This window comes from Melanostigma gelatinosum, assembly GCF_949748355.1.
Source record: "Melanostigma gelatinosum genome assembly, chromosome: 22".
Taxonomy (NCBI): domain Eukaryota; kingdom Metazoa; phylum Chordata; class Actinopteri; order Perciformes; family Zoarcidae; genus Melanostigma; species Melanostigma gelatinosum.
This window is the reverse complement of record NC_136655.1, coordinates 8,547,053-8,568,923: the sequence shown is the minus strand read 5'-3', so window position 1 is coordinate 8,568,923 and position 21,871 is coordinate 8,547,053.

Here is a 21,871-nt window from a genome sequence, read left to right as displayed (position 1 = left end):
GGTAGTATGTGGCATTAGCCGTGCAATCAGATGTTTAAAAACAGCAAGAAATGGTGAAAAATAAGTTCCCAGAGCACCAGGTGCCGTCTTCAAAGTGTGTGTATTGTTTAGCCACACATCTCGCAAAACCAAAAGTAGGGCTTCAATCACATTCTCAGTTAATTGATTCATCATGTTTTTCAAGAAAATGTCAAAATAAAATTCAAAATATGTCCATTATGAATTCCAAGAGCCCAAGGTGACATATTCAAATGTCCCGACGGTGACGAACAACTTATTTCTTACATTAAAAGAGCTGGAAACACAAGATTTTTGGCAATTTAGCTTGAAGAAAGTTGAACAGCGTGAATGTTTAATTAAGTGGGATCGTTTGATCAAAATGAATGATGAATCCATTGCTGAGGAACTATTGGACACGGCACACAACATTACTCTTACGTTCCCCAGGTAAATAATTTAGTGTTCATGAAAGAATTGATATCTACACAGTAAAATTGTCCTCCTCGGGGTAGAGCCGGCCCTTAGCAATTTGGGGCCCAAGGCAAACGATTTGATCGCAGTCCATTTCAACACCAATTATTTCTGTTCATGCACTCACAGAGAAACTGCTTAGCTTCATGTCTTAGAGATTAAGCTTTACAGATCACAAGAAAAACTACATTCCTCACAATCCTGCTGTCGGTTATTCTCCAAACACGCCCACACTGCTGTATGTGTAAAAATCCTCTTTCAAGTCTTCCAAGGCCAGCGCACTCGGCAGTATAACTGCTGAGGTCCCTGACAGCAACAGAGAGCGAGCACACACAGCGGGTCAAAGAAAATTCATCTCATATATTTCCTGGCATACCAGAGGAGACTCCTCCGGAGAAACAGTTACTCTACAGCTTACGTACATCCGCCGGAGGTCTAACGTCGGCTATTTCTAATATCCTCAACAATAATTGCCCCGCATATGAGAAACCTTTCACCGAACACAAATGGGAGTTGGATCTAAATTGTTAGTGTGATGATGGTGACTGGAGCAAGCTCAAGTAGTTGAGATCAGAAGGAATGTCAAGTTGAAAAAACTCATGCCCATAAATCTATTCTCCTGTTGCATGCTGGGAGGCTTTCCACTACACCTACCCTCCCGGTACAGCGTTACAGTCATAGTTTCAGCATAAAGTATTTTGTTGTTTCAACATATAAAGGATTCTTTGTATCATTCAATCACTGAAGTATGACAAAGCGATCACTGTTCATCCTCTCGTCTCAGAGGCACGTCCTGATTGTTCAATGTGAGTCCGGTCTTCTTGTGTAATTCTAAAACTCTTGTGACTCAGCTTCTCCGCTTCGATCCTCAAACCGTTACGGAGCCATGGAGCCTCTGCAGAAACGAAACGCTTTGTTCACTTCGGGGTCACCGAACAGAAGCCAAATCAGCCCTCAAATGAAGTGAAGATGAAGTGTTTTTCGATTGCATGTCCTTGAAAGCGGTGGAAAGGGACAATTTGGAAGAGCGTATTTGTCAAGGAGAGGGAATAAAAACTGACGTTGTAACTTTTGGGTGTTGTTAAGAAGTGACGGACAGCGAAAGCAGCCTTGCCTCTGCGTTGTGGAGGCGTCTTTATTTGCATGAAAACCAAAAAACTCAGTCATTTTCCCATCACACAGCTGGGTCTGTGCTGAAACCGCATTCATCCTGAACACCTGGTTCTCATTTGTTGCTTTCTTTCTGTTTTGGACATTTATTTACTGTATGTGTATCACTTTTATTATCGTGATTGTACTCAATGTGCCTGAATGCTGGTAGTGGTGAGGGCGAGTATGTGTGTGTTTGTGTGTGTGTGTGTGTGTGTGTGCATGCGCATGAAACGCGGTGAGACAGAGTAATTTATTCTGTCTTACCAGATCGCAACAATCCAGGCATAGATGTGACAGCATGTGTGCGTGCGTCAGGCGGCAGGTGTGATGCAATCACACCAAAGCAGAGTAGAAGAACTCAATCTCTCGAACTCATATGCACTCGACATCCTCTTCAGTCTGCTTCCTCCCGCCTCTTCTTCCTCCCACGCACCAATGTTTTGTTTTCCGTTTTACTTCACAGTTTGCATAGTTCTATGTGAAGAAATGCAAAGAAGCTACCGTGTGTTGCCCTTTGGAGCTCTTTCACTGAGCATTGTTTCTACGCTCTGTCTCCTTTGTTTGGATTTCAATGTCGTCCCTTCTTTCTCGGTTTTTAGACACTTCTCTAACCCCTTAAACTGCCATCTCTTCTCTGCTTATATCTTGTTGGTAGAATATCTATGAACAAAATATTGGTTGATATTCATTTCATAAAAGGATCGAGTGTGTTAAATGTACATTTACTTTGAAATCAGTAAGGGAATGTGCTGCTTTGTATTTTTTTTAAATTTAAACCTATTTGGTAGACTGTCTTTTTGAAAAGATGGTTGTCAAACGTGTCTTTGTACGTATTCACTGTAATGTCTTGTTATTATTGGCCTGCATATAGAAATGTACTGATCTCTGTGTGAAGCTGCTTTCCAGTAATATCTCTCTTCCCTCCCTGCCTGTTCCTCTTCAAAATCTTGAATTTCATCAGCGTTTATCAAAAACAATACTGCAAAATGAAATGCATTTTTTTTTTTTTTTTTAACGAGCAAACAAGCTTTCAAGCCTGCTCAGCCCTCTCATCTCTTTCTGTGTGTTGTATGATGGGTTATCTCCCACCCCACACTGACAGACTGACATGGCTCCAGACCCCAAAATAGAGCTGCTCTCGTCCCACTCCTATTCACAGATTGGTGTCGGGAGCCAGGAGGATCTCACGCATGCTTACACACACACACACACACACACACACACACACACACACACACACACACACACACACACACACACACACACACACACACACACAGGCACTAAGACATGTGGAAGCATACAATTAAACACTCTTTCATCCACGGTAAATGATCTCGCCCCACAGAAACGGTCCCGAAGCAAATCCACAACCCAACAGAAATTCTGCTTCTAAAAACAGAGTGGAACACAAATAGCAGTGTTTGTTCAGCCCTGCCAGTCTCGCTATGTCGCCTTAATATCAGTTGTTTCTCTCTCTCCATATGTCTCTGTTGTCTCTTCTACTTTCTTATTGTCCCCTTTTACTGTCAACCTCACTTTTGTCTTCTTTGTACTCTCCGTAAGCTCTCCCTTGTCTCTATCTCCTCCTTGATCTCCATACCTTCATCTCTCCATCTCTCTCCCAGGGGAGTCCTGCTAATTATGTCTAATTATGCGACAGATTATGCACGCATTATGACACATTCAGCTGCGCAAACGTCTTTAAGATCTGCTCCATGTCCAGAACGTTTCTTAGCTCAGAGCAGTTGGTGTGGAGTGATGTCTCATCAAACTTAAGGGAAATGTGGATGATACTCCGACTTGAGTTTCACATACAGAACTCTGATGTCATTCGAACGACATGTGATCAGAATGGTAAAAGTTGATATGCGTATGATTGTTTTCGTGCACTTTTCAAGGAAAGGGAGTGGAAGTAAAACTATTATCCTACTTTTTTATAGGTGTTTCACCAAATCCCTACAATACATCCACACAGGTTTCTACCATACATTTTGAAAAAGGCACATATGTGATTTTGTCATGCCCATAGTAATAGGATCTCTCCTCACATTTATGGATATTTGTGTATTACATCAGCGTTTTCGCCTTTTTGATTTCACCTTTAACGATACACAGAACATCCCAAGAGCATCTCAGCGCGAGCTAAGAATGATGCCATGCATTACAGTGGCCTCCCGCATCATAGAGATTCGCCTCCTTTATCATCGCTAGTGCACAAGGTCAAAATATTTGGTAAGCATGGCCATTATGGGTATCAATTAACAGATCTTCAAGATGTCATGCACAAAATACAGAATCTTAAGAACTTCACCATCAGGGTTATTAATCCACCATCTGTCTGTAAAAACTGCACAATTGGTTTAAGTTCTCCCGATAATATTGAACTCAGCCAACCACTGCTAGCTGGAAGATTGGTGCAGATGAGTGTTTGCAGGGGTGGAAGGTGAGTTGCAGACTCACATTCTAGTATTTAATAGAACTTTTTCCACAGCAGACAGTTTGGCCTTTCATAGCAGGAAAGGTGAAATTGAAAAAAAATCAAACACAACTGCATTACATTCCGGTTAACAGGTTCCAGGGCCCTGGTATTGCTCACTGTCAGGGTTTACCGGAACACTTGATCGAACTGAACCATCGTAAAAAATGAAAAGAAAAAAAAGTGTTTCATCCGTGCCTTCTCTGCCAAACGTCGGCTGTGAAAAAGGTGTATTTGCTCATTCTCATTTTTCTGCAAGGCAAAGTTTGTACCAGATCAGACACCATCACCTAGTGAGGAAAAGCCTCCACATAGCACAAGATTATCTGCTCAGCTCAGGCCCAATTTGTAGTTGTTCATCGTTAACTTGGCTTGTGTAGCGGCCACTGTAAGCACAACTAATAAGGATGCTGATTATTTATCCAGGCACACAAAACAGCCATTGTTTGGTGTTGTGTACTGCAACAAATACAATCATGCAGTGCATACCTGAATGTTTTCACTTGAACACACTCTACACTGTAGAGGGATTTTCCTGCCTGGGCTGGGAAGATGAATTCAGACCAGCACAGAATTCAAAAACATGATTCACTGAAGTGTTATTTGACAAAGTGGGGTTATGTTTAATAGTCTGGCTTCAGTGGGCTTCACATTGTCAAACTGCTCTGTCAGTCAAAAATCAAAAATGTTATCTATCTTCCAATCCCACATCCTCTTCATCTGGTAAACACTGGCTTTTTGTTGGCCTTTTGTTCAGCTCGACAGCAGAATAAAATCCCTGTAATCTGAGAGAAGAATACTGTTTGTATTTAGACATGTACTGGTCTGCTGATGATAGAGGAACATGCAAAAGAAAACCCACCATTTTGTGGAAGGGCATCATTTTCGAATCGTATTGCTGTGCATTGAACCTTAGACGCAGCTAGACTTCATTCAACAACAGTCATTTTAGGGGTTTAATCTATTATTAACAGTGTGAAGCCAGATTTGTGCCTCGTTTACATTGTGCCTCGGAGCAAGCCTTCAGCTCTGTTGATTGCACTGCAGTCGAGCCAGAATTGAGTTCATTTCCATTGGTTGCAATAATGTGAATTGTAAGGACTTCCACTTCACCTCTTTGCTTTCTGCGAATAGTTCGAGAGCAGAAATGAGAAGTGGTATTGTGAAAGCAAACGCAGATTTGGCGGGCTGGCAATCAGATACAGACTAACTCACTCATTCAACAAGAGACTGAATGGGTAAACAAGTTCTTTATGTTGTGCTTCTCTTAAAACAAATTCAAAGTGAGCTTCCGATCATTCCCTCTTCTTTCTACAAGCCAACGCGTGTAAATACAAAACACACGTCTCCAGCACAGGCAGCATGCCGTACACACTCGACTGCAAGAACACATCCATTCATATCAGGAAAAAGTACCATATTTCCAAAATACCTTACTCACTTTACTTCTTTGTTGTTTTATTGCTTTGCTATGTTTATGTTTATGTGTATACATGTCAGGCTTATTGTTTTTGATGTGTGAACTTGATGGAACAATGCTGTATGTGAATGAAGAAACCTAGCGTTTGTGTAAAGTTGGGCGGTGTTAGTGTCACTCCAATTGTCAGTGTCATTTCAAAATTCATTGCCATCAATCTGTTGAGATGAGCAGGTCTTGGCTGTGTCCGTACGACAGCAGATATGAACTCCATGAATGTGTCATCATTATTTTCTGCGAAAATGTATGTAGCAGATTGTTCTCATTGTTGTAGTCATGCTATTGTATTTTTAAACATTCATTTAATATGTTGAATTGACAAGGTAAGAATCAGAGACTCTAAGTGAGAGAAAGCACTGGCTGCTTCCTGGTTACCTGACCCGTTTTCTGCCACTCTCATTGGCCTTTAAATCCCTTACCCTTACCTAAGCTTTGCTTCTGAAGTGCAGTTTGTGTGCATATCAGCCTTACACCAGACTGCCTTTATTACGGAGCACCTGTGACACCTGCATAGTGATACCTCTGACACTCTCAGTGCTGCAAAATTGTTTTACTTTTTAGTCGAGGGTAGTAAAAGTCTGTGTGTAAGGAAAGTTATTATAGAATTATAGAATGTATTTTCTGTGCTGAGTTGCCTCCGTGCTGAATTCTAGTTGCAGACTACAGAATCTCTGTACAAAAACCAGTAAGGAAATATTGCCAGGATATCAATGATATATTGATATTGCCAGCAGTATCAATGGTGTCCAAGGTTGGTTGCTTTATTCTTTCATGAATTTGTGACATTTATAATCCATTTTCAATGACTAGGCATGAGGAGTGCATTGAGTTATTTCTTGAAGGACACCAGCAAAGGAATACAGCCATTCAGCATGTGAAGTATTTAATGTGTTGCATAATGTGAGTTGAAATTTCATGTTTAATGTTGTTGTTTTTTCTGTATTACAGAGAGCATCGGCATTTTAGCAACAGCATTTTTAAACGTGGTAAACCAATGATGTAGCTCCTTTTGCAAATCACTGGAATTGATTACCAGATATTGCTGAACATCATATTATCCTCATTCTATGGAAATTGAACAGAACCAGGCAGAAATTAATATATAAACCAAACCCTGTGTGTGTGTGTGTGTGTGTGTGTGTGTGTGTGTGTGTGAGTTCTCTTACTTCCTACATCGTGAGGACCAAAACATAAATAGTGAGGACATTTTTGGAAAGCAAGGACATTTTGGTCGATCATCATTCCGTCAAAGGCCTTTTTGAGGTTACAATTAAGTTTAGGCGTGTGTGTGTGTGTGTGTGTGTGTGTGCATATTTGAATGATTTTGTGGGGACGTATAAATGTGTTCAAACAGTCACATTGTGGGGACTTGCCTTCCTTATGGGGATAGAATGCACGCCCCCATAACTTTCACCATTACATTTTAGGGTGAAGACTTTTTTGAAGGTTTAAGGTTTAAGGTAAGATTAGGTTTATGTTAAATGAAAAAACGACTGAATTAACGACTGTGTGTGTGTGTGTTTGTTTCTAACTGTAACCATGAATTTTCCTGTTTGCATAGTGTGCAAACATGTATTTCTGTGTATAGCATATTGTGCTAGACATACTTTTAGCTGAGGGAGGAGACGGGAGCATTGGAATAGATTCTAGTGAAGATTGTTTTCTGAGAGGACTATTCTCCAAACAAAAGGGGAAAAATTAGCAAAAACAGCGAAACAGGGATCTTGAGACAGTGACATAGAGCAAGTAAAAGAGGAGACAGGCTGAAAATGGATATCATGGAAAGTGGGAAATATGGAGAGAGAGAGAGAGAGTCAAGGTATGCAGCCAAATATCTAACTTAGCGCACAACCCCTTGCACATATCTTCCCTTGTCTTACAAAGAGTACTCCCATCATGACATGACAGCAAAAGACAGGCATCTTAGTTATGCAATCCAATGTCTCAGATGTAAGCATGCTTTTGTCTATGAATCCGATCCTGTGATGGTGCGCCAGCTCACCGTTCACATCTACTGATTTTAAAAGCCGGCGACGTGCGAGGCAACTGAAGTACGACAGCACCATCTGTTGACTGTAATAGCCAACAACAGCTGACTGCAGCAGCAGTTAAGAGCTGTGCAGCGTAAGTACCGGTACTCAGATATAACACACCCCTCTCTCATGATTGGCACTAAACCAGCTCTTTCCCCGTCTCCTCCCAGGCATTTGCATGATCCCTTAGATTGGCTCAATAGGTTTATATATACATTATGAGCCCAAGTACCGGCTGGAAACTGGTGAAGTAAAATCAAGCTACATTACATATTTGACAGCACTGGGGCTGTAAGTATAGAAAGGAGCATTTCAGTCAACCTCTAGTTTTCATTTTGTTTTTAGGTAATGACTGCGTAGTCCCCTCAAAAGGTGCCATCACACACACACACACACACGCATTCTTCTTCTTTTTTTTTATTCTGGCACACAGATTTGAAATGATTCTGAAAGATTTGCAGGACAGTGTTGTCGATAGCACAGTGACAAATGAGCACAGAGTACGGAACCTTTTTTTGTCTGATATTATTACGAATAAAATGATGATGAAATGAAATGCAACTTTCTGGTCATTGTGAAATGCAAACTGTAGAGGGGCTAAAGAGGGGCTAAGCAGCAGCAGAAATGCCTTTGGACACTTTGTGAGAGATGCAGCAGTTCAGCGACGTTGCTCAAACAGACAGGGTGGACCGGCGTTTGTGTTGTGTAACGTGTTGAATGTTTACTGCAGTATTCTACATGTTGAACTTCAAGTGGCCACATTTATCCTTTAATCTGCAGTTAATATAATCCTGGTCCAATGCATTGCAGGATTCACGTCATGCCCACTCTGTCTTGCTGAGTCTTTTATTCTACCTCCACGTCTCACTGTGTCCTTACTCGTTTAATGTTGATGTTGCTCGCATCCCCATCTCTCCATCCATCTCGCTCTCTCCCAACTCCTATCTCCAAACCCTCAGTCCATTCCTGTTGTCTCATTTCCTGTTTCTTTCTCCCCCCCGTCTCTCCCTCTAATCTTCATCCTTACATCATTCATCTCTCCGTCTCATCGCCTGCTCCCAGAGGCATCGACAGCGTGAAGGATTTATCAGGGGAAGGAACAGTCTGTGAGGGTGTTCATCAACAACAACTGTCACAAGTGAACATGCAACACACAGGAACATGGCCATGAATGCTGTGTACAAAGAGCTATAAGAGACAAAGACATCTCACTGTCGAGGTAGATAGCCTTCTATACTCAAGTAAGGACAACCTAACAGTGGATGTCTTTGCAACTCACTCATTCCAAACTTGTCTTATTCACATGTGGTGTGTAAGGGTCACTCTGCCTGCCTGTGATGATGTATGTGAGGGTGAAGAGAATACAAATGGAAGTCTAAGGAAAGCAGGAAAATATGGATGAGATAAAATAGAATATAAGAAAAGGCCTGTATCTCATCTGTCATCTGCAACAGCGCACTGTTTTTACTGCCCTCAACATCATTTTTCAAACTTTTCCTAACTACCCAAACTGAACAACAGAGTATAAAGCAGTTAAAATGAGCTCCACCTTAAACATCTGCAGCAGGAATAATGATCCACACAAATATACATTTGTAATATCCATATATAATAGTGCAACTCTGACAGGGATCGTGTTTCTGATAAATTAGTACTTTTATTACTATTGTTTGTAGTCCAATGACCTCATTTTGTGTTCTTCAGTTCAGTGAACGAGTGATTAAAGTCAGCTTGAATATGTGTGTGAGGTGAGATGTGAAGGACAGCTGACAGGTGATCGTCAGTTAGAGAGCATCTGGATCTGGATCTGTTAAACTCCATCACGGAGAATGTTTGTTGACATATGTAGGTCGATCCAAAAACGAACCAACATCTTCTGAGCGTGTTGCTTTTGCAGCTCAACAACAAAGCCTCAGATGTCCGTGTCCGCTCTGCATCAGTCAACACATCTCATGCAGCCAAAAGTGATCTGGCTCAGCACCGGCGTAAACTCGGCATGCTGGAAGAAACACGTCGGGCCGAGTCCGGTTGCCAACTCTGCTGAGACTGGGGATGAATTACCAGCCAGAATCGGGCCAAATACACCGGCCCGGTTCCAGCTGCCGACACTGCTATTATTAGGATTGCAGTGACAGCAGCAGTCGTCTTCAAAATAAAAGCAACGAAGCTGTAGGCCTATTCCGTGCATGAAGTACAATTATTTACGTTTTCTTTCTAATTTCCCATTGACGTCCAATGCCCAGGTCTGCTCTACACTGTAGTACAAAACAAAATCTGACAAAAATACACAGCCCTTGATAAAACAGCTTTGGGGTTTGAGCTTGGATTTGGCTCATACACTTGTATTGAAGTAATTAAACAGGGGTATTGCTGTCAAGTAAAGAGTTTGAGAACTACTTTTCTTCCACTGCTCGCTGTGCTCGCAGTTGGATGAGCAAATTGCATTTTCTGTTCAGGTTTTATTTTCAGCTTCCAATCTTTTGTCTCCAGCTCCAAACACACACACACACACAAACACGCACCAAATGCAAACAACTGTTGTAGCAGTTTTGATTAATATCATTGATTGATCAAAGAGTCATGACACATTTGTTCTGCTTCTGCTAAAGGAAAAGGCACATGTTTTCTGCAAGGTACACACACACACACACACACACACACACACACACACACACACACACACACACACACAGGCTCATTGCAAAGAGAGTGACTCATTCCTTCACTGGTCAGCTACTGTACGAGCACATTAAGAATGCAGAGCCTTTTCCCACCTGTTGCGCTTCAAACACGTATGCATACGCTCAACGCGACACACTATTATAGCAATTAGGTTGATGAAAGCATTTACACCTTACAATGAGGTTTCGAGGAAAGATAATCCACCATCAGTAGAGCGTAATTAAGTCATGTTTGGGGTCTCAAGATACACACACAAAAGATTATTCAATTAATATAAGTTCCCACTTCTTTTGCACTTCGAAAGGTTTTCTGCCTTAGGAGAACTGTTTTCTACGTCCTGAATCAAATCAAGTGTCCTCTTTATTTTTTTCAATCCTCACAACCGTAAACAGAGATAAGAAGTTAATCACTCCACGAGTTTAACAATCAATTCAATTTGCCATTCCCCCCCCCCCCTTCGTTTTCCATCATGCATTCCTCCGTGATTGCATTTCGTTTTGTGCTCGTCCAGCACATCGGGGAATAACTGTGTTATCTTTTAAATAGACCTACAGCTATACCAGTTCTGTTTGCTTTTCTCTCATTCTTTCTGAACATAACATTCTCTCTCTTTTCTCGAGATTGTGAATGTGGCAATCCGCAACACAAAAAAACACATACGCGGACATTGTGTGTACACATGCAAAGACGGAGTCAGAACTGTCTGCACATACATGCATTGTGCTGAATCTACCGATAGAAAGGTGAATAGTTGCCATCTGACATGTGGAAATGATATGTGGAAATGTACACCTCAATAATCACATTGAGTACGTTACCAATGTGGACGCACACATCTGCCAACAGGAGCAGAATGTGAGCTTTTGAACACATATGTTGAATGTGCACACACAGTCGTGCACCGGCAAACACACACACACACACACACAACACACAGGGACTCGAGGGATGGATGCAGCCAGGTAATTGTCAACCGGCTTTCAATGGATTTATTTTTATCTGGGAGTGGATTGAATTTCTCTCCTTCCCTTATTAAGACAGGGGATTGAAACCAACTCAGATATCAAGGCTGTGACAGAAGCCCTGATAGTCTCCGCCATTTAATGCCAGCTTCACTCCTCCTTGTAAATTATTATTTGAGGTTAGGGAAGTCTGAGAACCAAGGCTGAGATGGAAACCGGTTTATTAAAATCTGCACATTTCATTTCATGTGTGTCTACAACCAAATATTGAACTTCTTTCTGTTTTGGATCAAAACTAAAAATATTCGAATGGTCTGACGCGGAGTGGAAGCGCTTTTACATCACTCAAGCTGGTGCAGCTGAAGGCAGAGGTAAATCTCTGAAGGTTCAACGAAACACAGTGTACATGTTTCATCATCATCATCACAATAATAAGAGATGTTTCCAGCTTGGTATGTTACAATTAGGTTCCCATTAAACAAGTTTAGGATTTTTGGTAGCCTACGTATTAAGGAATTTCCAAAGTTCATGTAAGAAAAAAAAAATTTGGGAAACTGAATATGAAAGGTTTTCTTTTGAAATACAGCAGCAGTGTTTAATGAAACACTTACCATGTTCAAATAGGGTCTCAAACATTTCATCTAGACAACTAGGCCTGTGTGTGTGTGTAGGTGTGTGTGTGTGTGTGTGTGTGTGTGTGTGTGTGTGTGTGTGTGTGCGTGTGGTTGCATATTCGTGTGGCCCGCAGCCACTAATAATCTTTCTTGTCCCAAATGTCATATGGTCACAAGACTGCAACGTGATAGGGAAACCCCCTCTGTCCATCCTTGTCTCACAGACGACACACACACACACACACACACTGATCCTACAGACACATTAAGGACTTGGAAGATGTAAACAGACTTAATGTGAAAATAACGTCAGCTTAGTTCAGCCATTGTAGATTGGAAAATAGGAAAGAAACATGATACGGTCTATCCCCCCAAACCTAAACGTTATGCTTAAGTTAAATGAATAGTTCAACATTTTGGGAGATACTTACTTTTGTTCAATAATCAGCTGAGAAGATTGGACTCTCATGCATGAAGCAATTAGCAACAAACAGATACCTACGCTGAGCCAAAGACAGAGGGGGAAACAGATCACCTTTGTCTGTCCAGACGCCTACCAGCACCTCAAAAGCTCACCAATTAATTCATTACGGCTCATGTGATTAAATCACAAGAAACAAATCCTCAATCCGTAGCTCAGCGATGTCATTTCCTGGAGTCTCTGTTGAGGTTGCCAGGCAACCTCACGCTAACGTAACACATTTATACACACACACACACACACTAAATGTAATACCCAGACAGGCAGAAGGATGCACAAAGTGGCTGATTTATCCAATAAATTCAAAAGTGACAGAAGAAGAAATGTTTTGTGCAAACACACAGTGAACTTTCCAGTCTTCAGCGTTCATGGCTGCTGCCACAAGTCCAGCCGCACCAGGTTGGAGGCTAATAGCCAAAAGCAGCAATCAGTAAACAATATGCCGCCCATCACTCATCCCCATGATTAGGATTTGTCCTCTAGCTGTATCAGATCAACAAGACTCATGCAAAGAGGCCTTTAATGAGTTTGTAGCTCTTTCACCCGCTGCAAACCAAACAGAGATAAATAGAAATTGCTGCAAAAATGCAAAAACATTGTCTGGAATGGAAATATTGTGCTGTCCGATACCCCCACTGTTGTGTAGAAAATGTCACATCCGTTTAACACTGCATAATTACCTCTTAGAATGAAATAGCCGTTGGCAAGCGCACCGCCATGCTGCGAATGAGGTTAAGACAGCCAATCACGTTGAACCCAACATCACTCATCTCATCGCATGGAGCCGCTGACACAAATGCCATTGATTTCTAAAGTGTGTGACACGCACAAGTCAAAGTCTGCCATGGCAATTATGACACCTCCTGTAAACCCTGTAACTACGGTATTGTTTGAAATGTTGTTATAAGCTGATTACTCCGGGGAATTATTTGTGTGCACATGGGCATATACTCAAGGTGGAGAGAACGAGCAACGCAAAACCCAATGCGCGATATTGCAGATGATTTGTACAATGCATGAGAAGCCTCGAACAAGCCAAACAAGCACAAGGTAAGCTGGATGGAAGAGATGCCGCACTCGACATGATGATCACTTGTACTTCATTAGCATGCAGCTGCCGTGCACACACACATACCCACAATGTGAATGTGTTTAATTCAGTCAATTATATCGGCATGATATCTTCTTTCTTCTTGATAAGCCATTACCAGAAATGACTGTGGAGCCTTTGTAAAGAATGACAAATGGTAATGTCCGATAAGAGTCACACTCATTCCAGGGACATTGTTCCATTGTCTCTGCGGCCGGCAGGGTTAAATGTTGGATGACAAATACCTCTAAAGCCCCCAAAGGCAAGCAAAGACCTGAATTAGCACCATACCCCACTTATCCCTGAATGCCCAACGGCGAATCTGACCGTTCAGAAAACCGTTTCACAACCGGCCCCCAGATGTGACGAGCCGCTCTCACATGTTCTCAAAGTCTTGTCCCTATCATTCGAGTGTTTCACCTGTTTCATGTCTTAATCGTGACCTCTATTGTTTAACAATAAATATGATTTTGTTGCTTGTCTCATTCACTTTTTTGTTCTTGTGTCGTTTCCCCTTCACTTCATTCTTCATCTTCTCATTCGCCTTATTATCATTTCCTTGCCTTCCTCTTGTTTTTTCCGGTCTTCCCCCTTCCTCTCTTTCATTCTCGTGCCTCAAGCACTTCTATTCATGTTGCTGACATTAGACATGAACAAGGACTTGTTCAAAACGGCACAATTTGACCTTATTTTGGTGTGAGGAGAAAATCACTGACTCAGGTACTTCTGTATTCCCCCCCTTGTTATTGTAACCCCTGCATCTGTGTGTGTGTGTGTGTGTTTTTACCCATCTTGTGGAGACATAAATGTGTTTATGCAGTCAACTTATGCCTTGCGGACAAAATGCATGTCCCCATCTTTACATTTAGGGTGAACACTTGGTTTAAGGTTCAATCTGCCACGTGTGTGCAATCTGCAACTGCACACATTTTTGCACAGATATTTCAACAATTTGACAGAACAAGTACAGGCTGTGACACCAACCATGTAATCAGCACTCTCCAAAAGTAGAGCATTGTCTTGAGCATCACTTATGATAGCATTGAACAGTTTGGGGCAAGGCTACTTTACCCTTAAAACAGATGCTCAGTACTAAGCCTGCCCTCTGCCCTCGGATCCATTTCAAACATTTGTACCGTTCCCTCGACCCCCCTCCCTCGTTTTTTTTTCCTGAAAGCTGATCTCTGCAATGTATAAAACATAATCATCTGTGGTCATGAAAGCTCTTCACACTTCTATCCTTCCTCCTCTCTCTCTCTATGCCTTCCTCACCCTTGTGAAGATGCTCTTTTGATGCTCAGACTTACAAACCTGAACTCCATTTCAAACGTATACATTCACAATTTCTCATCGTGAAAAACTGACTTCCCTTTCCACTTTTTCATCCTTTCACTCCCTGCACTGTCAATCTTTCTTGTCTGTCTCACGCCGTGTTCCTTCGCGCGTTCCTCTCCCTCTCCGTCTGTTTTCAGTGTGTGCTCTTTCTATTTCCCAGCCTCGGAATCTGACCCCGCCGCTTTCTGTCTGTCGAGGCTCTCCACCTCTGTACCTCTGTTTCTACACCATTCATTTCAACAAAATAACTCCTCTCAGTGCAGAGAAGCCTCTGCCTTCCAACATCCTCTGCAATGCAGTGACAGATGTTTCACTGTGGGGTGAAGGTTACCTACAGCTGAAGCACATCCATTTATTTAAACTATTGCGTGAGTGTGTGTGTGGTTGGTGGGAGGAGGGCTGAACAAAGTGACTAAGTGTCTTGTCTTACTAAATATTTGAACAGCAGCAGAGCCTTTCCTCAATGCGGGTTTTCGTCTCTTTTATTTCTCATGTTCTTAGAATCTTCCTTTTTTGCTCGTACATTTTTCATTAATAGCCAAGACAGTGATGCTGGTATTGTTTTTTTTTATCTGGTGTGTGTGTGTGTGTGTGTGTGTGTGTGTGTGTGTGTGTGTGTGTGTGTGTGTGTGGCAAAATGCGGCTCTGGAGACGCGTAGCAGGAACTAGCACAGAGGAGGTTTTGAGTTCTTTGCCAGGTATTTTAAACGTCATGTGGACTGATTTTTGTCACCCTGATTTTCACAACGTGCAAGATGCAGTCCCACATGCTCACAGGTGTGCAGCTGAGATCAAAACGAAGGCTGAGTTCGAAGATGGATGTGGTCTGAACAAGGGTGCCAGAGGTGGGAGGTAGGAAGCGGGGAAGGGGCCACTGGCCCTCCCCCATTTTTACCTGGGGGTCGATATCAAATGGATGTCAAGTTCTGGGAAGAAGCAGCCTCGGATGCTGATTTCCTCGGCCTTCATTGTAGAGAAATCAGTGATCTGAGAGAGCGAGAGAGCAGGCTTAACGGGACCGCAGCCAAAGTGGAAGGAGTTAGATCGAGAGAGATTGAAGCAAATAATGAGAGAAGTTGGAGAAAGCCAAAAGACATTGCCAAAAAGAGAGAGAGTGGGGGGGGGGGGTTAGATAAGGATGAAGAAGAACAAAGACAAAGGAAGAGGAAAAGCAAATGTAAGCAGGGCAGAGAGGAGGACGTCAGATGTGTTATTTGCTTTTAATCTTATCCGTTTCATCGGAAAGCGTTAACTCTCAACTTAACATGCCGGCACCAGTGAACAGCCAAATACATTGAAAGAAGAGCTTTCGACTTGTTAAGCCTGTTGTCATTGATGAGCTCGGGTTTGTTTTACTCCTTGTCCAGTCAAGTGACTTTTGTTTGTCTTAGTCAGCATCTTGGCTCCACCCTCTTATGTCACTCAAACACTTTTCAAGAAAGACAATCTTTCATGACCGAACAAAAGATATCGATGGAGCAGATATCTAAATGGCAGTGTGTGAAATGGTGCAAGAGAACGCAACCACGGCAGTGCTGGGATCTGTGTGGATAAAAGAAGATCTGAACTGTTTTCTCTCGGAGGCTCAGAAGGCACCATCTCCTCCAATTACTCCGACCTTTGAAAACTGCCAAGAGAGCATACAGTCGTTCGGAGAGACGTCGACAGCTCAGAGCTGCGTCTGTGTGTGAGTTAACAGCCTGCAATGAGCATTTTGTAAATAATTAGGCTTCCACCCTGGGAATTTGGATGTCATTATATCTTTTGAATTCTTGTCACATTTGTTTGCTTGTACATCTTTATGGGTGTTTTAAAAAGGCAGGCCTGCGATTGCATGTGTAATGTCTGTGCATTGGCACTTCCAAGCCACATGTGGGTGTTTACCTGTCATCTTAACGTAACATAAAATTAGTATGGAGCACAACATCTCTTTTCTGTAGTGAATATAATGTATGGCTTTTGTTCACCCATCACATCCAATCTTTATGTTGATGTGTGTGTGCATACTTTCAGCATAGGCGGCCGTGTTTACGTGTCATTTGTGCGCGTTGTTGTTTGAACGTTTTCGACGTTTCCTACATTATGCCTCGTCCTCTTTTGTCTGTTTCATGTGAGATGGTGATTTGTGTCTTTCATGCAGCCCCCCCCCCCCCCCCCGTCTTCCTCCTTCCTTCCATTCAAACACGTTGACACATTCAATCCATTCATTGGAGCCGCATGTTGACGTCGTTGGTCGCCAGCAAACGCAGCTTTCGCACTGTGTCGCTCAGAAGGCTTCTGTTGTGACAAGTCTGAGTGAACAGCTGAGCGGTTTGCTGACTGTCTGTCATTTGAAGAGGTGACAGACTGATTGACTGTCTGCTGCGTTGACAGAGTGACTGACTGGACGTAAATCTGACTGACTGTCGATCTGTCTGTCTTAAGTCACTGATTGGCTGTCTATGGCCAAGTGACTGGTCATGCACTTGTTATTATAGGCTGGACAGCCGTTTTTTTTGCCATCTTCTTATTCCAGTCAGAGCTGCCCCTTCTCTGCGTTCTTCTAATCCGTGTGACGCCTTAACTGGAGCTTGATTAAAAAACATAATTGCATTAGTAATGTCTGTCTGAGTCAGCTGCATGTGACTTGATGTGTCCCATCACTTACTGTCAGAAGCTGATTGAGGAAGGCCTTTAAATGTGTTCGTACTGCGTGTGCTGTTTGAGGTGTTTGCCCATGTCAAAACAGAGGAAGTGATACTTTTACTGAAGCCAAAGGAATATAACAATCAACTTCATCATCCCCTCTCATCTCTGCAGTGAAAAGCGCTCCCCCCCCCCCACCCCCTGCTTACATTCTCCTCTTAAAATCCCCATCTTCCTCACCCTCTTTACAGTATTCCCTCTCGCTGTCCTTTATTTATTTTTGTTCACCCTCTGCCTTCTTTTGGCCCAGCATCTTTCATTCACACATCACTCTCTGCACTTTCTCAGCTTTTTTTTTGTATTTTTCCTCCTCACTGTCTTCCATTCACACGCGGATGTTTTTTGGCAGTCATCTTCTGCCTCCTCTTTCAGACTGTTGGTTTTGAGCACAGCAGTCGGAGAGGTAGAGAAGGTCACTGTGGAGATAAATGGAGCTTGTATCAGTCTGGCATCTCCTCCCCTCCGGCTTTGGTTTCCTCCTACCCTACTCCCACCGATGCAGAATTCATATCTCCCTCGTTGTCTTTAATTGGTGATTTCTGTTGCCGTTTGTCCTCTCTTTCTATCCTTTCACCTCTGTTTTTTGGTTGTTTCTGTTCCTTCTCACTATCTGCTTGTCATCGCGGACCATCGCTGTCTTTAATATTTGTCTTCTTTTCCATGTTTTGATCTTCTGTCTCTTCACGTCCCTCCTGACTTCCTTTTCTTCCGTTTTTCTCGATCTTTTCCCATGCCAAGTTGTTCTGTTGCACAAAACAATTAAGGTTGAGAAGTGAGTATGAAGAAACTGCTGGAAGGAGTTGGCACATGAAAGTTAAATATGGGTCTGTTGTATGTCTGTTGTAATCTCTCTCTCTCTCTTGACGTATGCCTGCATGCAAAGCGTTTGTATTTGTATGAATTCATGTGCAGCAGGCAGAAGCCAACCCGGAAGAATCAAAACTTTATTGGCTTTTCATTGAAAGCAATGGGCGCGATCTTGGGGTCCACATGCAGTTTAATAATACATTCATGGTCCAGGTTCACAGAGCCAGTAGCGCGCTTGTACACTCTCAGATGTTTGTGTATGTGTGTGCGGTCTGAACCCAGATTTATTCTCTGTTGCAACATCATCATTACTACTACTAACCGCTGTTAGTGCCATCATTTTAGCTCGACTCTTTTTATTGCAACCTAATGTCAGGTTTTGTCATGAAAAATGACACGAGCACTTTCTCATCTGCAAAAGAAACTCTGTGGCCTTACACTGTACAATCTGCACACACACACACACACACACACACACACACACACACACACACACACTAACAACTAAGTGTTTCACCTCCTGAATTGCTCCTAACAAATGAGTGTAAATAAGGCCGTTCAGGTGTAAGTGTGGTACTTCATCATTCTTACGCGGCAATAATTATTGGACTTTCTTTTGCTCATTTCATCTCAATGCAGAACCGGCTGGCTGGTTGAATTATGCATGTTTGTTTGTTGGTTTCATTACAGAAGCAGACGTCTCAGCTGGAATAATGGAGGATGTTAGAGTGTTAATATGTTGTTGTATTGTTTTTTTTGCTTCCTCGTGCTCTCTGGTTGTAGAGATGATGAGCACGTTGGGGTGTTCCATTAACTTTCAGCCATGACGCTGTTTCATCCAGAATTTAATATCTGCATTGTAGTCCTCATTTCTCTACACAAACACATCATTTAACAATGCGATGAAGGCGGAGACACTGATCAAACAACCACTGTACATAATGCGTCTCTAAATCACACACAGACTGTTTCCCGTCACCCACAGACATTACAAAAGCAAAGTACTTCCATACTCTGCAGTAGAAATGAACACCAGGGCATTTGATGTCAGTCTCTTTTAGTAAGAAGCGGTGGCAGCTGCAAACTTATATACTTTCCAATAATCAAATTTATATGATAGTTTACGACCCCCAGTGGAGATTTCTCCTACTTCCATCAAACCCGTGCAATAAGGACGTGACCTTTTCAACCCTGCTCTTTCCCCTTCAAGCCTTGTAAAGACTGTAATTGTATTCCTGTCATTCAGACCCAGGCTGTGAGGACATTTGTATGCAAATGAATTGTAACTACACACAACTGACAATCGACACAAACTCTTAAAGAAGGGATTGCTGCCGCTGATATAGCAGCGGGAATTGCACATCACTTGCGACTGCCATTTGCCTCAAAGTCCGATTCATTACAGATATTGTGCGAATGATATTCCTGCGCAAACACACCCAGAAAGTGCAATTTACCCTTTTTTAGTTTTTTATCAGATTGCAATTATCCATGAGTCAAGGTATACATTTTACCACCAACCTGTTTGCAGATACCTGATTTCAGTAAGATGTTTGATTTCTGGGAGGTGCCCATGTGTCTCTGAACCCATTGGCCATCGGTCAGATTACCGATAACACTTTGTCGGCAAGGGGCGATATATTCCTGGTGTTGCCTGCGGATATATTGGACGGATATATACGACTACTTTTACCCTGCACTGCTCGTTGTATTCTAACTGAGATATACTATAAAATGCTCTCAAAGCACTTCTTATATGATTATCAATGTCCCACTCCAGTTATGGATACATGTACTTGGATATTTCCTTATTATGCAACTCCACTTCTAGGAGGGATTTAGTTCTTTTCAAAACTATAACTTAAAATGAGTTTGTTGTTCACAAAAGATTTACATTTTCCATTCATTCAAGCAAGTTGTTCTGGCACACGTGTGGAAAAGAGTCATTGCAACTATCTACAAATGTGCCACTATCACCACTTCCACATGGCTTGCTCATTAAAACTGATTCTCAGTTTAGTTGTCATGCTCTTCGCGCCTTCTAAACACTCATTATTTGAGCAATCGCATGCAAAATGATGCATTGAATCATCGAAATCTGTGTATAGAGCTAGCCTATAAAGCATTGAGCTAGATAAAAATGACTTATTGTACAGTAAGCAGACAGTGTCAACAAAAACAGTAGAAGAAAACAGAGATATATTTATAAAAAATATGTCCAGGGTTGACTGCCAGATCCTATTTATTTTGATGCTTCCTGAAGCTTGACTGTAATATAAGATGAGGCGACTGACTATCCGCAAGAGCAAGTCCCAACATCTCAAAAGGTATTACTGCTGCTCGGTAAATCCATTGAAAACCGAATAAGAACAGTCATTTCTAAAATATATGTTGTTGTTGAAGCTACCGTATGAGAGCAACATTCAAAATGAATGATAACTCCTCATGGCCATTCCTACATGAACACAGAGTATGGTAGAAATGCAGGGTTAGCTGTTCGGAGCTGTCAGGCAGTAGACAGTGTGCCCAGCGAGACCCCGGGAGAGTTAGCTTCTCCATCCCAGCCTCTTCCTTCGTGTCTGGGTCACAGACTTCTCCTCCTCCTTGCTAGTTGGAGGCAACAGGACTCCCCGGGGGGTTTGTAATGAACTGCGGAGTCAGCAGCTTCGACTGTGCACACACACACAGATATGTGTATACTCGTTGACATTGCACCCTTGTCTAAAACCAGGCTACAGTCCAAGCAACGGCCTAAACAAATAACACAAATACAATGTGCAACTCTGTTATCTACTAACAAACAGACACATAGATGACGTTACCTGTAAAGCAGCGTTCTGGCACACCGTGTATGCCCATGTTTGTGCACCCACTCATGATGAAGAGCAGCGCATTGGAGGCAGGAGTAATGAAGCAAGTAACGAGGCCACGCTGAGCCACAGTCTCCTCAAACTCCTCTGTTTCTCTGCTTCGCTTTCTCTATCTCTTTATGTGTTGGTTGACTCCACACATCACGCCTCTGTGCCACTGGATCTCTTCTTCTTGTCTTCTACTCTGTCGCTAGCTTCTACCTGTCTGAACTTAACTTGTTTCCCCAGCTGAGGGATCATGACACGCTTATCATACCAAAGTATCTCTAAATAGACAGATCGATATACAGGTAATGATTAAACTATAGGGAACACACACACACACACACAGATAGGCCCACACACATTCATTGTGTGTATAAGGATGTGCATGGAAACAGGAAATGATAAATCATGCACATCCATGTACGGAGACACTCATAGAGCACACGCTTGGGAATTTACCAAATCATGTAAATAGCAGAGCCAAGCCAAAGTGGTATCACTTCAACCAGCACGCCGAATTGAATTCCAGTCACGCTTCCCCTGTCCAGGGAGGGCAGTTAATGGAGCCGGCAGCAATATCATTAAAAAACAAATACGTCGCTGTGCACATCAGTTATCAGCTGCGTTTAGCAATGATTATGTAGGAAACAGACGATCAAGCGGTTCGAAAAATAAGCACTGTGTTGAATGTTTCCATCCAAATATTCTTCTATCCCCCCCCCCCCTGCCCCGCCTGTCTTTAGCGCTC